Here is a 14,479-nt window from a genome sequence, read left to right on the forward strand (position 1 = left end):
TTCAGAGAGCGGCAGTTAGCATTTCTTCCCCAGGCACAATGAGCTTGTGTCAGTTCTTGTCTGGGTCTGTTTCCTTGTCAAGGTTACTTGGGATCCTCTCAGACAGCTGGAAACTCAGTGAGCAGCCTGTGATTCTCTTTTGTCTGCGACCTTGGTGCTAGGTCCTGAGGAACATTTTGGAGGCCTGTGTTTCTGCCTTTGTGTGACAGAGTAGCTGAGGGCTGGGTATTCCTCGGAGGTCCCTTTCAGACATCAGTGCAGAGTACAGTTAAGTGTAAACTATTTTAAAACTTGCTTTTCTTCAAGAGTGGGGGCTGGGAGTAGAAGATGACTCAGCAGTTAAGAACTCCAGCTGCTGCTCTCCCAGAGGACAGAGGAGCCAGATTTGGTTCCCAGCACCTGCAGGGAAGTTCACAACTGTCTGTAACTCCAGTTCCAGGGGATCCGACACTGTCATCTGACCTCTGAAGCCTCCGGGCACACACGTGGTGCAACAGACCTACATGTGGACAAGACACTCATATGAAAGAACCTAGCGCGAGTCTCAGGATGGCTCGCCCCAGGAAACACAAGAGACCAGCTTGATGTAAAAGCAAGAGGCAGTTTATTATAATGAAGCTCCGGCTGACACGTGTCTCTTGCAGGAGACAGAGGAGTCGACCCTGAAACTCAAAAATCAGGGGTTTATATAGGGAAAGCTAGGGAGTTTGGCCCGGTTACACACAATTGGCTGTTTCAAACAGTGGCGGCTAATTTCCAGCGAGGCTGTAAGTGATTGGCTCATTCAAACATAGCAGTGAGATTACAACACAGCAAAAGAGTATGTGCTGACTGGGGCGTTCGGGATTTTAGAAGCCAGGTGTTTATCAGGCCTTGAAGGACATATGGTTAAAGTGTGACTCTGAGTAAACTGGGGGAGATGGCCTCCTGCCAGATGGCTTATGGGTCAGTCCTGATAACTCGGGCTGGTTTCTGCATTCCTTTTCTTTATCTTTATGGTCTGTTAGTCCTGGCGGCAGGGCGGGCCGTGTCATGCTTGGACTTGCCTGGGCCTGCATTTCACAGGTTTCTTAGCCCTGAGTCTGTGAATTTTGAAACTTACTCTTTACTTTAAATCTATATCCTTTCATTCCCCTCTTCTTCTTTTGACTCTTATTCTAATCATAGAATGTAAACACCACTGTCCCCCAGTTCTGTCTCAAATTGGACTATAGGTTGGTATTGTCTCTGTATTACCATGAGCTTTACTGCGTCTATCCGGTTCTGAATAAACGCCATGCCCTTGTTAATTATGCAGGGGCCAAAAATTAGAGCTAGGCAAACAAGGAGCACAGGTCCAGCCAGGGCTGAGAACAATGTGGTCATCCATGGCGACTGAGAATACCCTGACCTCCAAACACACACACACACACACACACACACACACACACACACACACAAGTTTCGAAATGTGAGTGAGGTGGATGAGAGGATGGCTCAGAGAGTGAATTGCCATGCACAGGACCCGAGTTTGAGCGCCAGCACACACACAAAATGCCAGGAGCTGTGACATGTGCTTGTAGCCCCACAGCAAGGAGACAAGGAGATGGAGACAGAAGATCTCTGGGACATGGGGTACCCTAACTAGTGAGCTCTAAAGCATGCACAGACATAAAAAAAATACCACCTGATGGTAGGCAAGTTTATCTCAAAGAACTATAAGGCGCCTGTATCAGCTGACGGTGGAGTTAACAGATTTCAGGAGCCATAACACTCAGAACAGCCTACAAGAAAATACCCCTTTCTTGAGGTATTTGAGAGTTTGAAATATTAACTGCCAACTTTTTTTTAGTAGTTTACTAATCTTTTTACAGATTTTATTCTTATTTATGTGTAGAAATGCTGTGACTGCACGTATATAGGAGGACTCCATGCATGCCTGGTGCCTGCAGGAGACAGAGCAGGCTGTTGAATTTCCTGGAACTGGTTGTTACAGGTACCTGTAAGCTATCAAATAGTGGCTGGAACCAGACCTGGGTCCTTCGCAAGAGCAGCGAGTGTTCTAATCCTCAACCATCTCTCCAGCCCCATATTTTAATTTTTAATTAAATGTCTATGCAGGGTTTTCTTTGTTCTTGTTTTTTTAATAGGAGCATGGTCATGTGTTAGTATAGACACCCAAGGAGTCTAGAAGAGAGTGTCAGATACCCTGGAACTAGAGTGTCAAGTAATTGTTAGCGACTAGATGCCAGCACTGGGACCAAACCCTTCATCCTCTCTATGAGACAAGGTTAATTTCTGAGCCATCTCTCCAGCCCCTAACTGCCAAAATGTTAATGGCAGATTTCATACTCACAAAATGTTCTGGAGCTAGAAAGAAAGAAAGAAAGAAAGAAAGAAAGAAAGAAAGAAAGAAAGAAAGAAAGAAAGAAAGAGAGAGAGAAAGAAAAAGAAAGAAAGAAAGAAAGGAAGAAAGAAAGAAAGAATTCATTCTCCATTATATAGAAAGTAAGCGAAACTCGGAATTTGAACTCAGTTCTGCCTCTTTCTAGAGCTGCCTCCCAAATATTAGTCTAGACGTGTGCTGCTTATCCTAACTTGCTTCCTGTTGCGGTGATGAACATCATGACCAAAAGCAACTTGGGGGAGAAAGGTCTATTTCAGCTCGCAGGTTCTAGACCATCTTAGAGGGAGGCCAGGCAGGAAGGAGCTCCAGGCAGGAACCTGGAGGCAGGAACTGAATTAGGAACCATGAAGGATTGCTGCTCAGCTAGCTTTTTAAATCAACTCAGGCCTGTCTGTGCTGCAGGTACCCGCAGAAGTCAGAACACATCGGAGCGCTTCTGAGTCAATCAGCAAAGTATCCCGCAGACAGGCCGGCAAGCCAATTGGATGGAGACAATTCTTTAGTAGAGGTTCCTTCTGCCCCGGTGTCAAATTGACAATTAAGATTAACGAGGCACTAAGAAAGCCTATTCTAAATCTCCATAATATTACTTTTAAACAGTGGCTTGGTTTCCCAGGTTCTGGAGGGCTTCGGTGGCTCTCTGTGTCCTGACTGTCGGGGAGAACTACTTCAGCGTCATGCTCTCTGTCACACCCCCTCAAAAGAGCAGTCAGCAGCATTCAGAGCAGCCCCTGGACGCCTGCCCCGCAAGGACTTTGATGATGGCTCTTCTATTTTGAGATTGGAGAGAGAGAGAGAGAGAGAGAGAGAGAGAGAGAGAGAGAGAGAGAGAGAGAGCAAGTTCAGCATCCAGTGGGCCAGAAACCTATTCCAGCATCAGCTTTTTAAAACTCCTGATACATTTTACACTGCAGAAGCTTCAGGACACTTGAGCTGTTTCCAGTTTGACTGCGGTAAGACGGATTTCACTCCAATTGGGGAGAGCTGTAGGTTAGACAAGTGTTCAATTCCCAGCACCCCACAAGGCAGCTAACAACCGTCCCTAACTCCAGTTCTGGGGAATCCAACACTCTCACACAGAAACACATGCAGGCAAAACGACAACACACTTAAAAATAAATAAGTGTGTGTGTGTGTGTGTGTGTGTGTGTGTGTGTGTGTGTGTGCGTTTTAAAAGAACAGCCTGTGAGGTCTGATAGGAATTATTTGCAAATGATTTGCATGGAGAGCGGTACAGGCAGACTATGAGGCCCATGTAAGAAGAAGCATACAGGTTTGGTGATGACACAGAAGGCTTTGGGAGCTAAAAGTATTCTGTATTGGTTGTCCAATATGGTCTCACACACCTATTATCCCGGCACTTGGGAGGTTGCAGCCGAGAGAATCGGGAGTTCAAGGTCATCTTTTGAACTATAGAGCAAGTTGAAGGCTTGCCTGTACTAAATGAGAATGTTTCAAAAAACAACAAAAATTCTACATTTTTATTGTGATTATACTTCTTAAAGCTTAAAATTGAGACACATCATCTGATAATGAGATGAAATATTCTAAGATGTAGTTATTTGAATTTTATGAGTATGAGTGCCCTGTTTGTATGTAGTATGTGTGTGTGCCACATGTATGCCTGGTACCTGTAGGGGCAAGAAGAGGGCCTCAGATGCTCTGGAACTGGAGTTATAAATATTTGTAAGCTGCCATGTGGTTGCTGAGAATAGATTCTGGGTCCTCTGCAAGAGCAGCACGTGCTCTACCCACTGAGCCACCTCTCCAGTCTGAAAGGAGACGCTTTAAATCAGAACACTTAACCACCATGCGTGCTTGACAGTTAATATAATATTTCCCCAATATGCTCCTTGTTTGTAATTGCTTCTATTATTGTGTATTCAGCAATTTTGGCCTTAATCAAACACTTCCACTAAGAGGGGGAATCAATGAAACGTGTTAAAGGATAAAAGAAGTCTATAATTTAGTGGTGCAAAATAACTGAAAATCGTGGTGTTTGGGAATTTAATATTCTTCCACTAACCATAGTTATTATTTTTAATAAGCCTTATTTTTGACGCAGTTATTAGGCCATTTAAAATTGTGTTACAGTTCTAGCTGATCTGATCTGCAAGAACAAAAAGACCGAAATGTAATCTTCCTGTGCTCAGGCCTGTAAAGATTATGTGTATTGTGTACAGTTTTGGTTCCTAATAGAAGAAAGATGTGCATAACTTGGGAACAGACTCAAACACATCAACTAACAATATTCAGAGGCCAGAAAAGAAGCCATGTGGGCTTTATCCTACGACGTACTCATGTAAACTGGTACTAATGAGCAAAGCTCACACACTATAGCAAAAGCAAAGAATTGGAAGCCATCCATGAATACACATCTGTATAATGAACTCACCTCAAAAATAGTTAAAGAAAAAGGCTGAGAAGTAGGGACAGGCTGGCACACTTCCGTGTTCCTAGTAATGTTCAGAGGCTGAGACTGGAAGATCCAGAGTTCAAGACCAGCCTGATCTATGTATCCAGAACTTACTTCAAAACATTAGAAGGTTCCTTTACAGAAAGGTTTCCAAGATGTATTGTTAAAGGAAGCATGACAGCACACAGCTTGTGTGTAAAACGCTATCGCTGAGTTAAAAAATGAAACATAGGGATGGGAGGGTGGGCAGAGAGACTGCCTTGGGAGTATGAGACACTTCTTGTCAAGCCTGACAACCTGAAGTCCACCCTAAGGGCCCACATGGTAGAAAGAGAGTATCAAGTCTGGCAGGTTGACCTCTGACCTCCACACACTCACATACACACATGCAAAACCAAGTGCAATACCTACTTTTAGTTAAAACGGGAGTCTTTGTAGTAGAGTCCTTGCTTAGAATGTTTGAGGAGAAAAGTGAAAGTAGGAGAACATGTACATTTATATCCATGCATGACTGAGATTAAGTCTGAAAGTATACATACGAAATCATTAGTCATGATTTTCTGTGAAAGGGGTGGGTCGGGAAAAAATGAGGAGGTGTAGAAAGAGAAAGGGATGTTTTCTTTTGTAGCTCTGTATACCCTTTTGACATTTCCTATTGTGCTATTTACTTTAAAAACCAAATAAATAACATTAAATGAGGAGCATTAAAGAACCACTATGGAGAAAAACGAGGAGAAGAATGAGGGCTGCATTGTGTCTGTACTTAGGAATGGTCCTTAGTAACTTATCTTATGGGCATCTACACAACCAGTGTAAATTACCACACTCTTAACTCAATTGTAAAGACGATGAATGGATTGTTCCACAGGACAGTTCGTTCATGATTTAGACATGGTCCTAATTCACAGAGGAGCATATTAAATTTGTGGCTTTTTTGGTTATGAAAAAGCATTAGTCAGTGAAGAATAATACAATGTTCTGCTCCCTAGACTTGATGGTTGTAAATTTATTGTTTATAAATGGCTTTCTTGTTTAATCCACCTTTATAAAAGCCATTCTGTAATACATAGGATAGAAGTTTCTATCTTCTGGTCTACAAAGTGAATTCCAGGTCAGCCTGGTCCATACAGAGAAAAACTGTCTCAAGAAACAAAACCAAAAACTTTGTTTCCTATTTGCATGTTCTAAAGAAGAAATGTGGATGAGATGGCTGGGAGATGGTGTAAAGGCTTGAGAGTATTTGTTTTGCAAAAGGAGGACCTGCATTCAAGTCCCATGTACCAGTGTAAAGTCCAGGATGGATATAAGTGTCTGTAACTCTAGCAATGCCAGAGGAAGACAAGTGGATTGTCTCACTGGCTAGCCTGGCTAGCCAAAATGGGTGAGCTTCTGGTTCAAGTGAGAGACCTGGCTCATGGCAATAAGATGGACAGAGAGAGGGAAACTCTCAGTGTCATAACTCTCAGTGTCATACTCTGTCCTCTGCATGCAAAGGCATGGACATCTCCACATTCATGAATGCAGCATGCACACACACACACACACACACACACACACACACACACACACACACACACACAATGGATATAAGACATTAAAATTTACTGATGCACCCAACTACTGGAACACAATTTTGTTTGTTTCGTGATACTACAAATGGAACCCTAGGTCTTCTACACACTAAACAAGTTCTCTACCATTGAGCAACACCCTCAGTCCATCCAAGACAGCACTTGAAACTGAGTCTAGCTTGAAATTAAGAGTTAAATCATCACTGAGGGCTTGCTGGTTTGCTGAATGCTCTAGAAGGTCTCAGACTGTTAAACTGTGTCTACTCCTGCTGTTTCTGGCACTGAATTATTGCACAGTTACGTTTTCTTTACTCTGATCCCGAGATTTTCCTGAATTTCTAACTTATTTCTTCATAGTAAAAAGCATATGAAAAACTCTTTAATCTCGCTGGGCACTGGTGGCCTTTAATTTCAGCACTGTGCCTGGGGAAGGGTGGGACAAAAGCAGGGAGTTCTCTGAGTTCTAGGCTAACCTAGTCTACAGTGAAAGTTCCAGAACATCCAGGGCTACATAGAGAAATCCAGTCTCAGAAAAGAAAACAGAAGCAGAGAAAAGAGAAGCAGAGAGTAGCCCCTCACCAGACGCTGAATTTGCCAGCACCATGATATTGGGCTTTTCAGAATCTGAAACTAAGTAAGTAGAAATAAAATTATGCCCTTTGTATATTTAAAAGTAACATATATCCAAAGTAGTAAAAATAGAGGGAAGTAGTGTGAGGGGCTGGAGAGAAGATGACTGGGTGGTAAGAGCAGGTGGCACTGGCCAGAAGACCTGGATTCAGTTTCCAGTATCCACATGGTAGTTTACAACTGTCTGTAAGTCCAGTTCCAGGGTCTCCACAGGGTGCTAGGTGTGCAGGAAGTGCATGTATATGTATATGTATATGTATATGTATATGTATATGTATATGTGAAATACTCATACACATCAAATAAATATACACAAAATTGTATATCATACAACGTATGTATATGAATTATGTAGCTCAAAGTCCTAGCACAGGAAGGAAGTAGGAGAGGAAAGAAGGGAGGGGAGCAAAGGAAGCAAAAAGGGAGAGGTGAAATCAAACTAAGGCATACATTATGCTGAAAGAAATGTTTGCTTTCCAACAAATGCTTCTAGAATGTTTGCTATATTGTAGCACTACTCATTATAGCATTGAGCACTTACTGCCTACTGGCGGGCTTTTAGTTTTTCTTTGAAAACATCTTATTATTTTGATCTCCACAGCATACATGTGGAACAACTCCCAGGATGCAGATCTCCTTACACAGTGTAGGTTCTGGGGCTCCAGCTCAAGTCATCAAGCTTGGTGGTGAGAATCATCACTCACTGAGCCATCTTGCTGCCACCCCACCCCTCCCAAAGGCTTCATTACAGTACAATTTGTATACCAGAAGATGTCACCATCAATGATTCCTCAACGCATTTGCTGTCACTCTTGGTCCCTTGTCCCCCGCCTGGTCATGTTGTGTTTCCTATGTAAATGGACTCCCAAGCTGTGCGTTCTCCTTTGGCTGGCTTCTTTCACTAAGTACATTTCTGCTGCTTAGCTATGAATAGGTGTGGACATTCACACACAAGCCTTGGTGTGTGTGTGTGTGTGTGTGTGTGTGTGTGTGTGTGTGTGTGTGTGTGTTGAGAGAGAGAGAGAGAGAGAGAGAGAGAGAGATCTCATCTCAGAAGTGAGAAACCTCTGTCTGTAAAAGGTTAACTAACTTTCAGGCAGCCATGCTGCCCAGACAAAGCCAGCATTCAGCCTAATCCTAGTCTACATCCCACCATTTTTCTCCCATGGGATGAGGGCTCACTGGTTATTTGCTTTCTTGAACACGGATGCCTTTTTATCCAGCCCAGGCTATGATCCTTGCAATAAATCAGGTGAATAATGGGGCCTTGGGCCAGGGAAAGAGTGGCTGGTCTTTTTGTCACCCAGTTCAGGATATCAAGCCCCGGAAATGACTCACATGACTCATTTGTGCCTTCTAGTCTGAGATGAGATTTCAGTCTGGACGTAGCGAACGTGGTACATGAGCCAGCTGGCCACGGGAGAGTCTTTCGCCCCTCGGACTCTGACAGTCTCGCAGAATCTTCCCTCTTGCCTCTGAATCAGCGAGCATTTTCTGAAATCACATCCATTGATAAGTCCAGGCAGCCATTGCGTGTGCCTCTCCCATCACCTTGCTTTGTTTGATTTGTCATAACACAGGCAGCTGGGGCTCAGACTGATTCTAGGGAGACACAGGACATGACTTAGGTTGATGGAGCAAATGTGTCCACATTCTGGAATTTTACATGCACCAGGATTTTTAATAAAACCCCACCTTCTCTTATTCATGTCTCTCTGCACCACCGTCCCAATGGGAGGTCTGCTGGGGTAAGCAAGTGTAGAACCTGGCATTCTCTCTCGTTCATCCTTGACACCAGGGGCCCTGTCTTGTTCAGCTTCGTCTTCCCACAGAGCATGGCATGACACCTTGTAATATCAGACCTGCCTCACAGCTCTCACAGCTTTCCCAAACTAGGGCAATCAGTCTCTCCGTGTTTGCTGCTCTCCACACGCCTTTCCTTGACCCCATCTGGGTCCTAAGCCTCCTTAATTATCTTTCTAATGCACTGTTTGTTTTGTAACTTAAAGAAAAAAATGGCATATTTCCATTGCAAATAAGACAACAGCAGAACAAGACATTTTTGTATGCTTTGTTTACTTTCACAGGACCATGGCTCAGATTCAGGGACCACTGCAAACCATAGGGAGCCGCAGTTACTGAGCAGCATCCCTGTCTCAAATCAGTCTTTTGAAAATAAGTTGAACTAACTAGCCTATGTATTTATGCATGTGTGTGTTTTAATAGCTTATTTATTTTTATTTTATGTGCATTCATGTTTTGCCTGCATGTTATGTCTGTGTGAGGGTCTCAGATCTTGGAGTTACAAACTGTTGTGAGCTGCCATGTGGGTGCTGGGAGTTGAACCCAGGTCCTCTGGAAGAGCAGTCAGGGTTCTTAACTGCTGAGTCATCTCTCTAGCCCAGTATGCGTGTGTTTGGAGACAGAATCTCACTGTGTAGCCCAGGCAGTGCTTGTACTGATCCTCCTGCCTCAGCTTCCTCAGTGTCAGCATTATAGAAGCAGACGCTATGCCTGGCCCCAAACACATCTTCTTTAATTATTTTTACATCTGTAGTCCCAGGATTCAAACCTCCCGCTCTCACACATCCTATGCTAGTACTTTACCACTGAACTACACTTCCCTAGCCCTCTCTGTGCATTTTAAAGATGGCTGCTGACTTATGGGCCTACCCGAGGTAACAAGACAAATAAATTTAAGGCTGTCAGTTGCTGTGCAAGAAAATCCATTTTCCTTGGCAGGTCCTAAGAGACCCGACTCACAACCTGTAGCTTGATGTCTCACTGTTCACCTCTCTGCTGTCCGAAAGGCCATGTCCTCATTCTTACACACTCTAGCACGTGCTTCCGGCCTGAATGGGATGTGAGCATTCAACACAGACCTCCCGTTAGGTGGACAGCTGCTTTGTCCTTCAATAAGGCTTCCAGGACTTCTAATTCCTCCATCGTTCTTTGTGTTGGTGGAGGCATAAGGATGGCAAACGAATGATGATTTTTACCTTTTCCCAAGTGGAATCACTGATTCCCTCAGCCTACATCTTGAAGATTTTTTTAAAGGTCAGTCTTTACTTTAAGACTGTAGAAATGTCTGTGCTTCAGAACAGAAGAAATTGAGAAATAACAAGTCACTGGATAGGGCAGTGCATGCCCACAGTTCCAGCATTTTGGAAGCATCAATAGAAAAATCAGAAATTCAGGGCTAGCCTGGACTACACAGCAAGATCTTGGGGTTTGTTGTTGTTGTTTAAAAAATAAAAATAAGAAAGTAAAAATAAGCCGGGTGCTGGTGATGCTCGCCTTTAACCCCAGCAAATGAAAGGCAGAGGCAAGTGGATCTCCTGGTGAGGCCAGCATGATCCACAGCCTAAGTTCCAGGACAGCCTGGGCTATACAGACAGACACTATCAAAGAAACCTCCCACCACCAAAAACAATACAAAACAAAACAACAGCAACAACAAAAACAGACAAATGCAAAAACAAACAAAACAGAGCAAGAAAAACTGGAATAATGTAATAATAATAATAATAATAATAATAATAATAATAATAATAATACATGAGTGCCAATTTGTACACGATTGGGCAGTGGAGTAAGTGTAATTTGAAAGATTTGCTGTTATTGTTGTTGCTGGGGTGTTTTGGGGTTGTTTGTTTGTTTGCTTTGAGACAGGATCTCCCTATACAGCCCTGGCTGTAGTGGAACTCACTAGGATGACAAGGCTGGTTCTTAGAGCTACAGAGATCTGCCTGCTTCTGCTCACAGCACCACTGCCAGGCTGACAGCTTTGTTTGTTTGTCTGTTTGTTTGTTTGTTCTTTGAAAGGCTTTTATTGGACATTTAAAGTTGAACTGCTAGTTATTGTTCTCTGTTGTTTTGTTTTTTAAGACAGGGTTTCTCTGTGTAGCTCTGTGTGCCGGTTATTGTCTTAAGAAACAATATAAGCAGTGGAGCTAACGGTCTAAGTGTAGAAAGCTTACCTAGCACACACAAGACCCTGAGTCCACCCCTCCTCCAGCTTATAAAATAAATAAAGGAAGGGGCCGGGACAAAAGCTCAGTGGTAGGGCCCTTTCCTGGTATACGCAGGCTCCTGAGTTTGATAAACACTCCAGAAATTGAAAACTGAAGTGCTAGGCTTTGGAAGAGTGCTTTGACCCGTCAAGGTTCATGTGATGCATGCAGGCTGAGTGCTCAGTGTTAGCCCTGCTGGAAGGAGGTGCAATCTCTCACCTGAGTAGCCTGAAGTAAGTAATGAGGTCATCGGAAGCTTGGCCTCAGAGAGGATTGATGGCATCTCCTGGGGACTGGTTGGAACTGGGGAGGACTGGAATAGTTACCATGAGAGTGGATTAGTATAAAGAAGCCAGCCTATCCTCTGTTGGTCCCTGTGAAGGCACCGATACCAGCTCCCAACCACACTCATGTAAAAATGCAGCAAGAGGTTTGTGATGAATCATCTCGATTGCCAACTTGGTGAGACCCGAATCACCATTGAAACACATCTCTAGGCACATCTGTGAAAGAGTATCTGGATTAAGTCAGCTGAGGTGTCATCCTAAATGGGGGTGGTGCTTTTCCATGGGCGGGAGTCTTGGACTGAATGAAAAGGGGAAAGTGAACTGTGAACTGACTTCTTCTCCCTCTCCCTCTCCCTCTCCCCCTCCCACTCTGTCCCTCTCCCTCCCTCTCTCCCTCTCCCTCTCCTTCTCCCTCTCCTCCTCCCCCTCTCCCTCCCCCTCCCGCTCCCCCCTCTCATATGTTTATCTGGATGTGTGTGTGTGCATGTGTGTGTATATATGTACACAACATCAAACCTGCACAGACCCTTTGGAAAGCAGTATGGCAAAATGTCTCCTAAGGTTTGACAGATTATCTCTGATGCCTATACTTAGAAATGGTCCTAAAGAAGGAATAAAGTACAGTATGCTAAGGGATATTTCATTTACTTCTTTATTGGACAACTGGAGAACACAAACACAATTATTAAATGTTTATTTGACAGGACAGAAGTGACAAATATGAATAACCAACATGGGCAAATCCCACAGACATGCCTAGAAGGCAAACAGAAGGACTGAAATGTGTGAATAGTGCTGCATATTTCTTAGAACCGCACGCGCACACACACACACGCCAGTGTATTATGTGCTGAACGTATTTATAATGTACTGCTGAACAGTCAGAACTTTCAGAAAGTGAATAAGTGAGATAGTAGCGGAGGGAAATGCAAGTAAGGAGGAATACACCAAGGATAAGACTTTCTGGGTAATACTGCCCCACTCACGCAGCCATCCACCCATGAGTCTCTGTCTCTGTCCCTCTCTGTGAGGAGTGAGCCTACGGCCTTCTGTGTGCTGAGCACACAGTGTACCGCTGAGTCTCACCCTTAAACCCTGATACCTTATTTGATAATCTCAGTGCTGGTACAGTGTTCATTTCATTATCACAACTTTTTGCATCTCAGAAATACTTTGTGACAAATGCAAAATATTACCTGTATGGAAGAAAGGATTTTTGAATGTTTTCAGAACAAAGAAATGATGAATGTCTGAGGAGTAGGTTATTTCCCCATTTGAACATTACAAAACATGCATGGATCCAAGCATCTTCTGGCACATCGAAAACAGTGAGATTTTATACTGTATGAATGGGTTTAAAGCAAACACACAAACTAGGGGGCTGGAGAGATGGCTCAGCAGTCAAGAGCTTGGTCTTGCAGAAGCTCATATCCCAGTACCTATACAGAACAGCTGAAAAATCCAAGGGAATGGTTAATCCCTTCTACCCTCTGTGGGTTCCCAAACACTTGTTTGCACACACAGACACAGACACACACACACAAGCACACACACAGATTTTAAAAAAGTATTTTTTTTTAAAAAATAGAAGACTGTGGGTGTATGTAGCTGAATGATAGTATACACAGGTCCAGGGTTTGACGCGAAAAAAAATTAAAATATAATGCAGCTATCAAGTAGTTCCACAGAAAGCCAATGCACTCATGCACTAATGAACATCGTGACATTCATTGTTAAGTAAATTTCATATACAGAACAATCACAACTTTGCGACGCTACCATAAGCCTTGCAAAGAAATATCCTGTAGCTGGGTGTGGTTAGCCCCAACACTTGGGAGGCAGAGGCAGGCAGATCTCTGTGAATTTGAAGCCAATCTGGTCTACATAAGAGAGTTCTGGGGACCCTGACACTTTTCCTCCTTGAATCTTCTTCCTTGTTCTTTAAAACTATTTATTTTACGCCCTCCTATGACTGACCGTGGTTGGTGTTAATATAGTTGAGACATAACGAAGCCAACTGGACACGGTGGCACATGCCTCTTGCCGTGACCTTTTAGAAGCTGAGCTAATGAGTCTGAGGGCAGTGTGGCTTAACACTGTGAGTTCTTAGCCAGGCTGAACAAACATGGCGACATTGTACTCCAAAACACCAAAAGAAAAGGGCTTATTTGACTTCACCTTGCCACCTTCAGGTGCAGATGCAGATAGAAATTGAGGATGCTCTTCCTCCTTGTTCCAAAAGTCACCTGTTGTAGCTGGGCCAGGTGGCACAGGGATGTAGGAGGCAGAGGCAGGAAGATTGTAAAGTTACCCTGTATTACAGTGAAAACAACTACGTAAGTTAAAATGAATTTAGGGTAAAAACAGAAGGGGTGGCAGAGAAGGTTCGGTGGTTAAAAGAGTGTATTGCTTTTTAAAGAATAATCCTGACAGCCAGGCCTTGGTGGTTCACGCCTTTAATCCCTGTCCTCTGGCAGGTGGATCTCTGAGTTCGAGGACAGCCTGGTCTACAGAGTTCCATGATTGTCAAACATGTCTCGAAAAACCAACCAACCAAACATCAAACACCGTGTCTCTGTAGTCATTAACTCACAGTTGGTCCCTTGCTTTCTGCCTCTTGATGTTTCTTTCCTTTATTCCATAATGCTGGGATGAAATCCAAAGTCTTGCACATCCTAGGCAAGTGCTCTCTCTACACCGGCCATGCTTCCAGGCCTGCCTCCTACTCCTCATAACCAGAGGAGTGGTGTCCTTGGAGCAGAAGGGTCACTTCTGTAACTGATGTTGCTTTTTCTCCTGCCTTTCTCCAGAACTGTGCCTCCATGACCCTGTGAAGAGCATCGATATCTTTCCAGTCCCTACACAGGCTTTGTTGCCATGTGTGATGGAAAAATCCATCCAATCCCTTTCATCTGATTGGCACCAGAGGTATCTATTTCTAAGGATTATTCAAGGATTACCCCTAAATCTTCAGAGCCCCATCCCAGTGAGTTTTAATCTCTGCTGCATTTGTCTTAGAGTCTGGTTTTCTTAAAAAAATTAAAAAAAAAACAAAACTTTATTCTTTTTCTCTCTCTCTTGAGATTCACCTTGTTTAACATTTGGTCGGCCCTTATGTTTGTAATCACATGGATCAATCAGATCTGTATTGCAAAGACCAGGCTAGGTAAGCTGTG

This window comes from Rattus norvegicus, chromosome 7, assembly GCF_021556685.1.
Source record: "Rattus norvegicus strain SHRSP/BbbUtx chromosome 7, alternate assembly SHRSP_T2T, whole genome shotgun sequence".
NCBI lineage: Eukaryota > Metazoa > Chordata > Mammalia > Rodentia > Muridae > Rattus > Rattus norvegicus.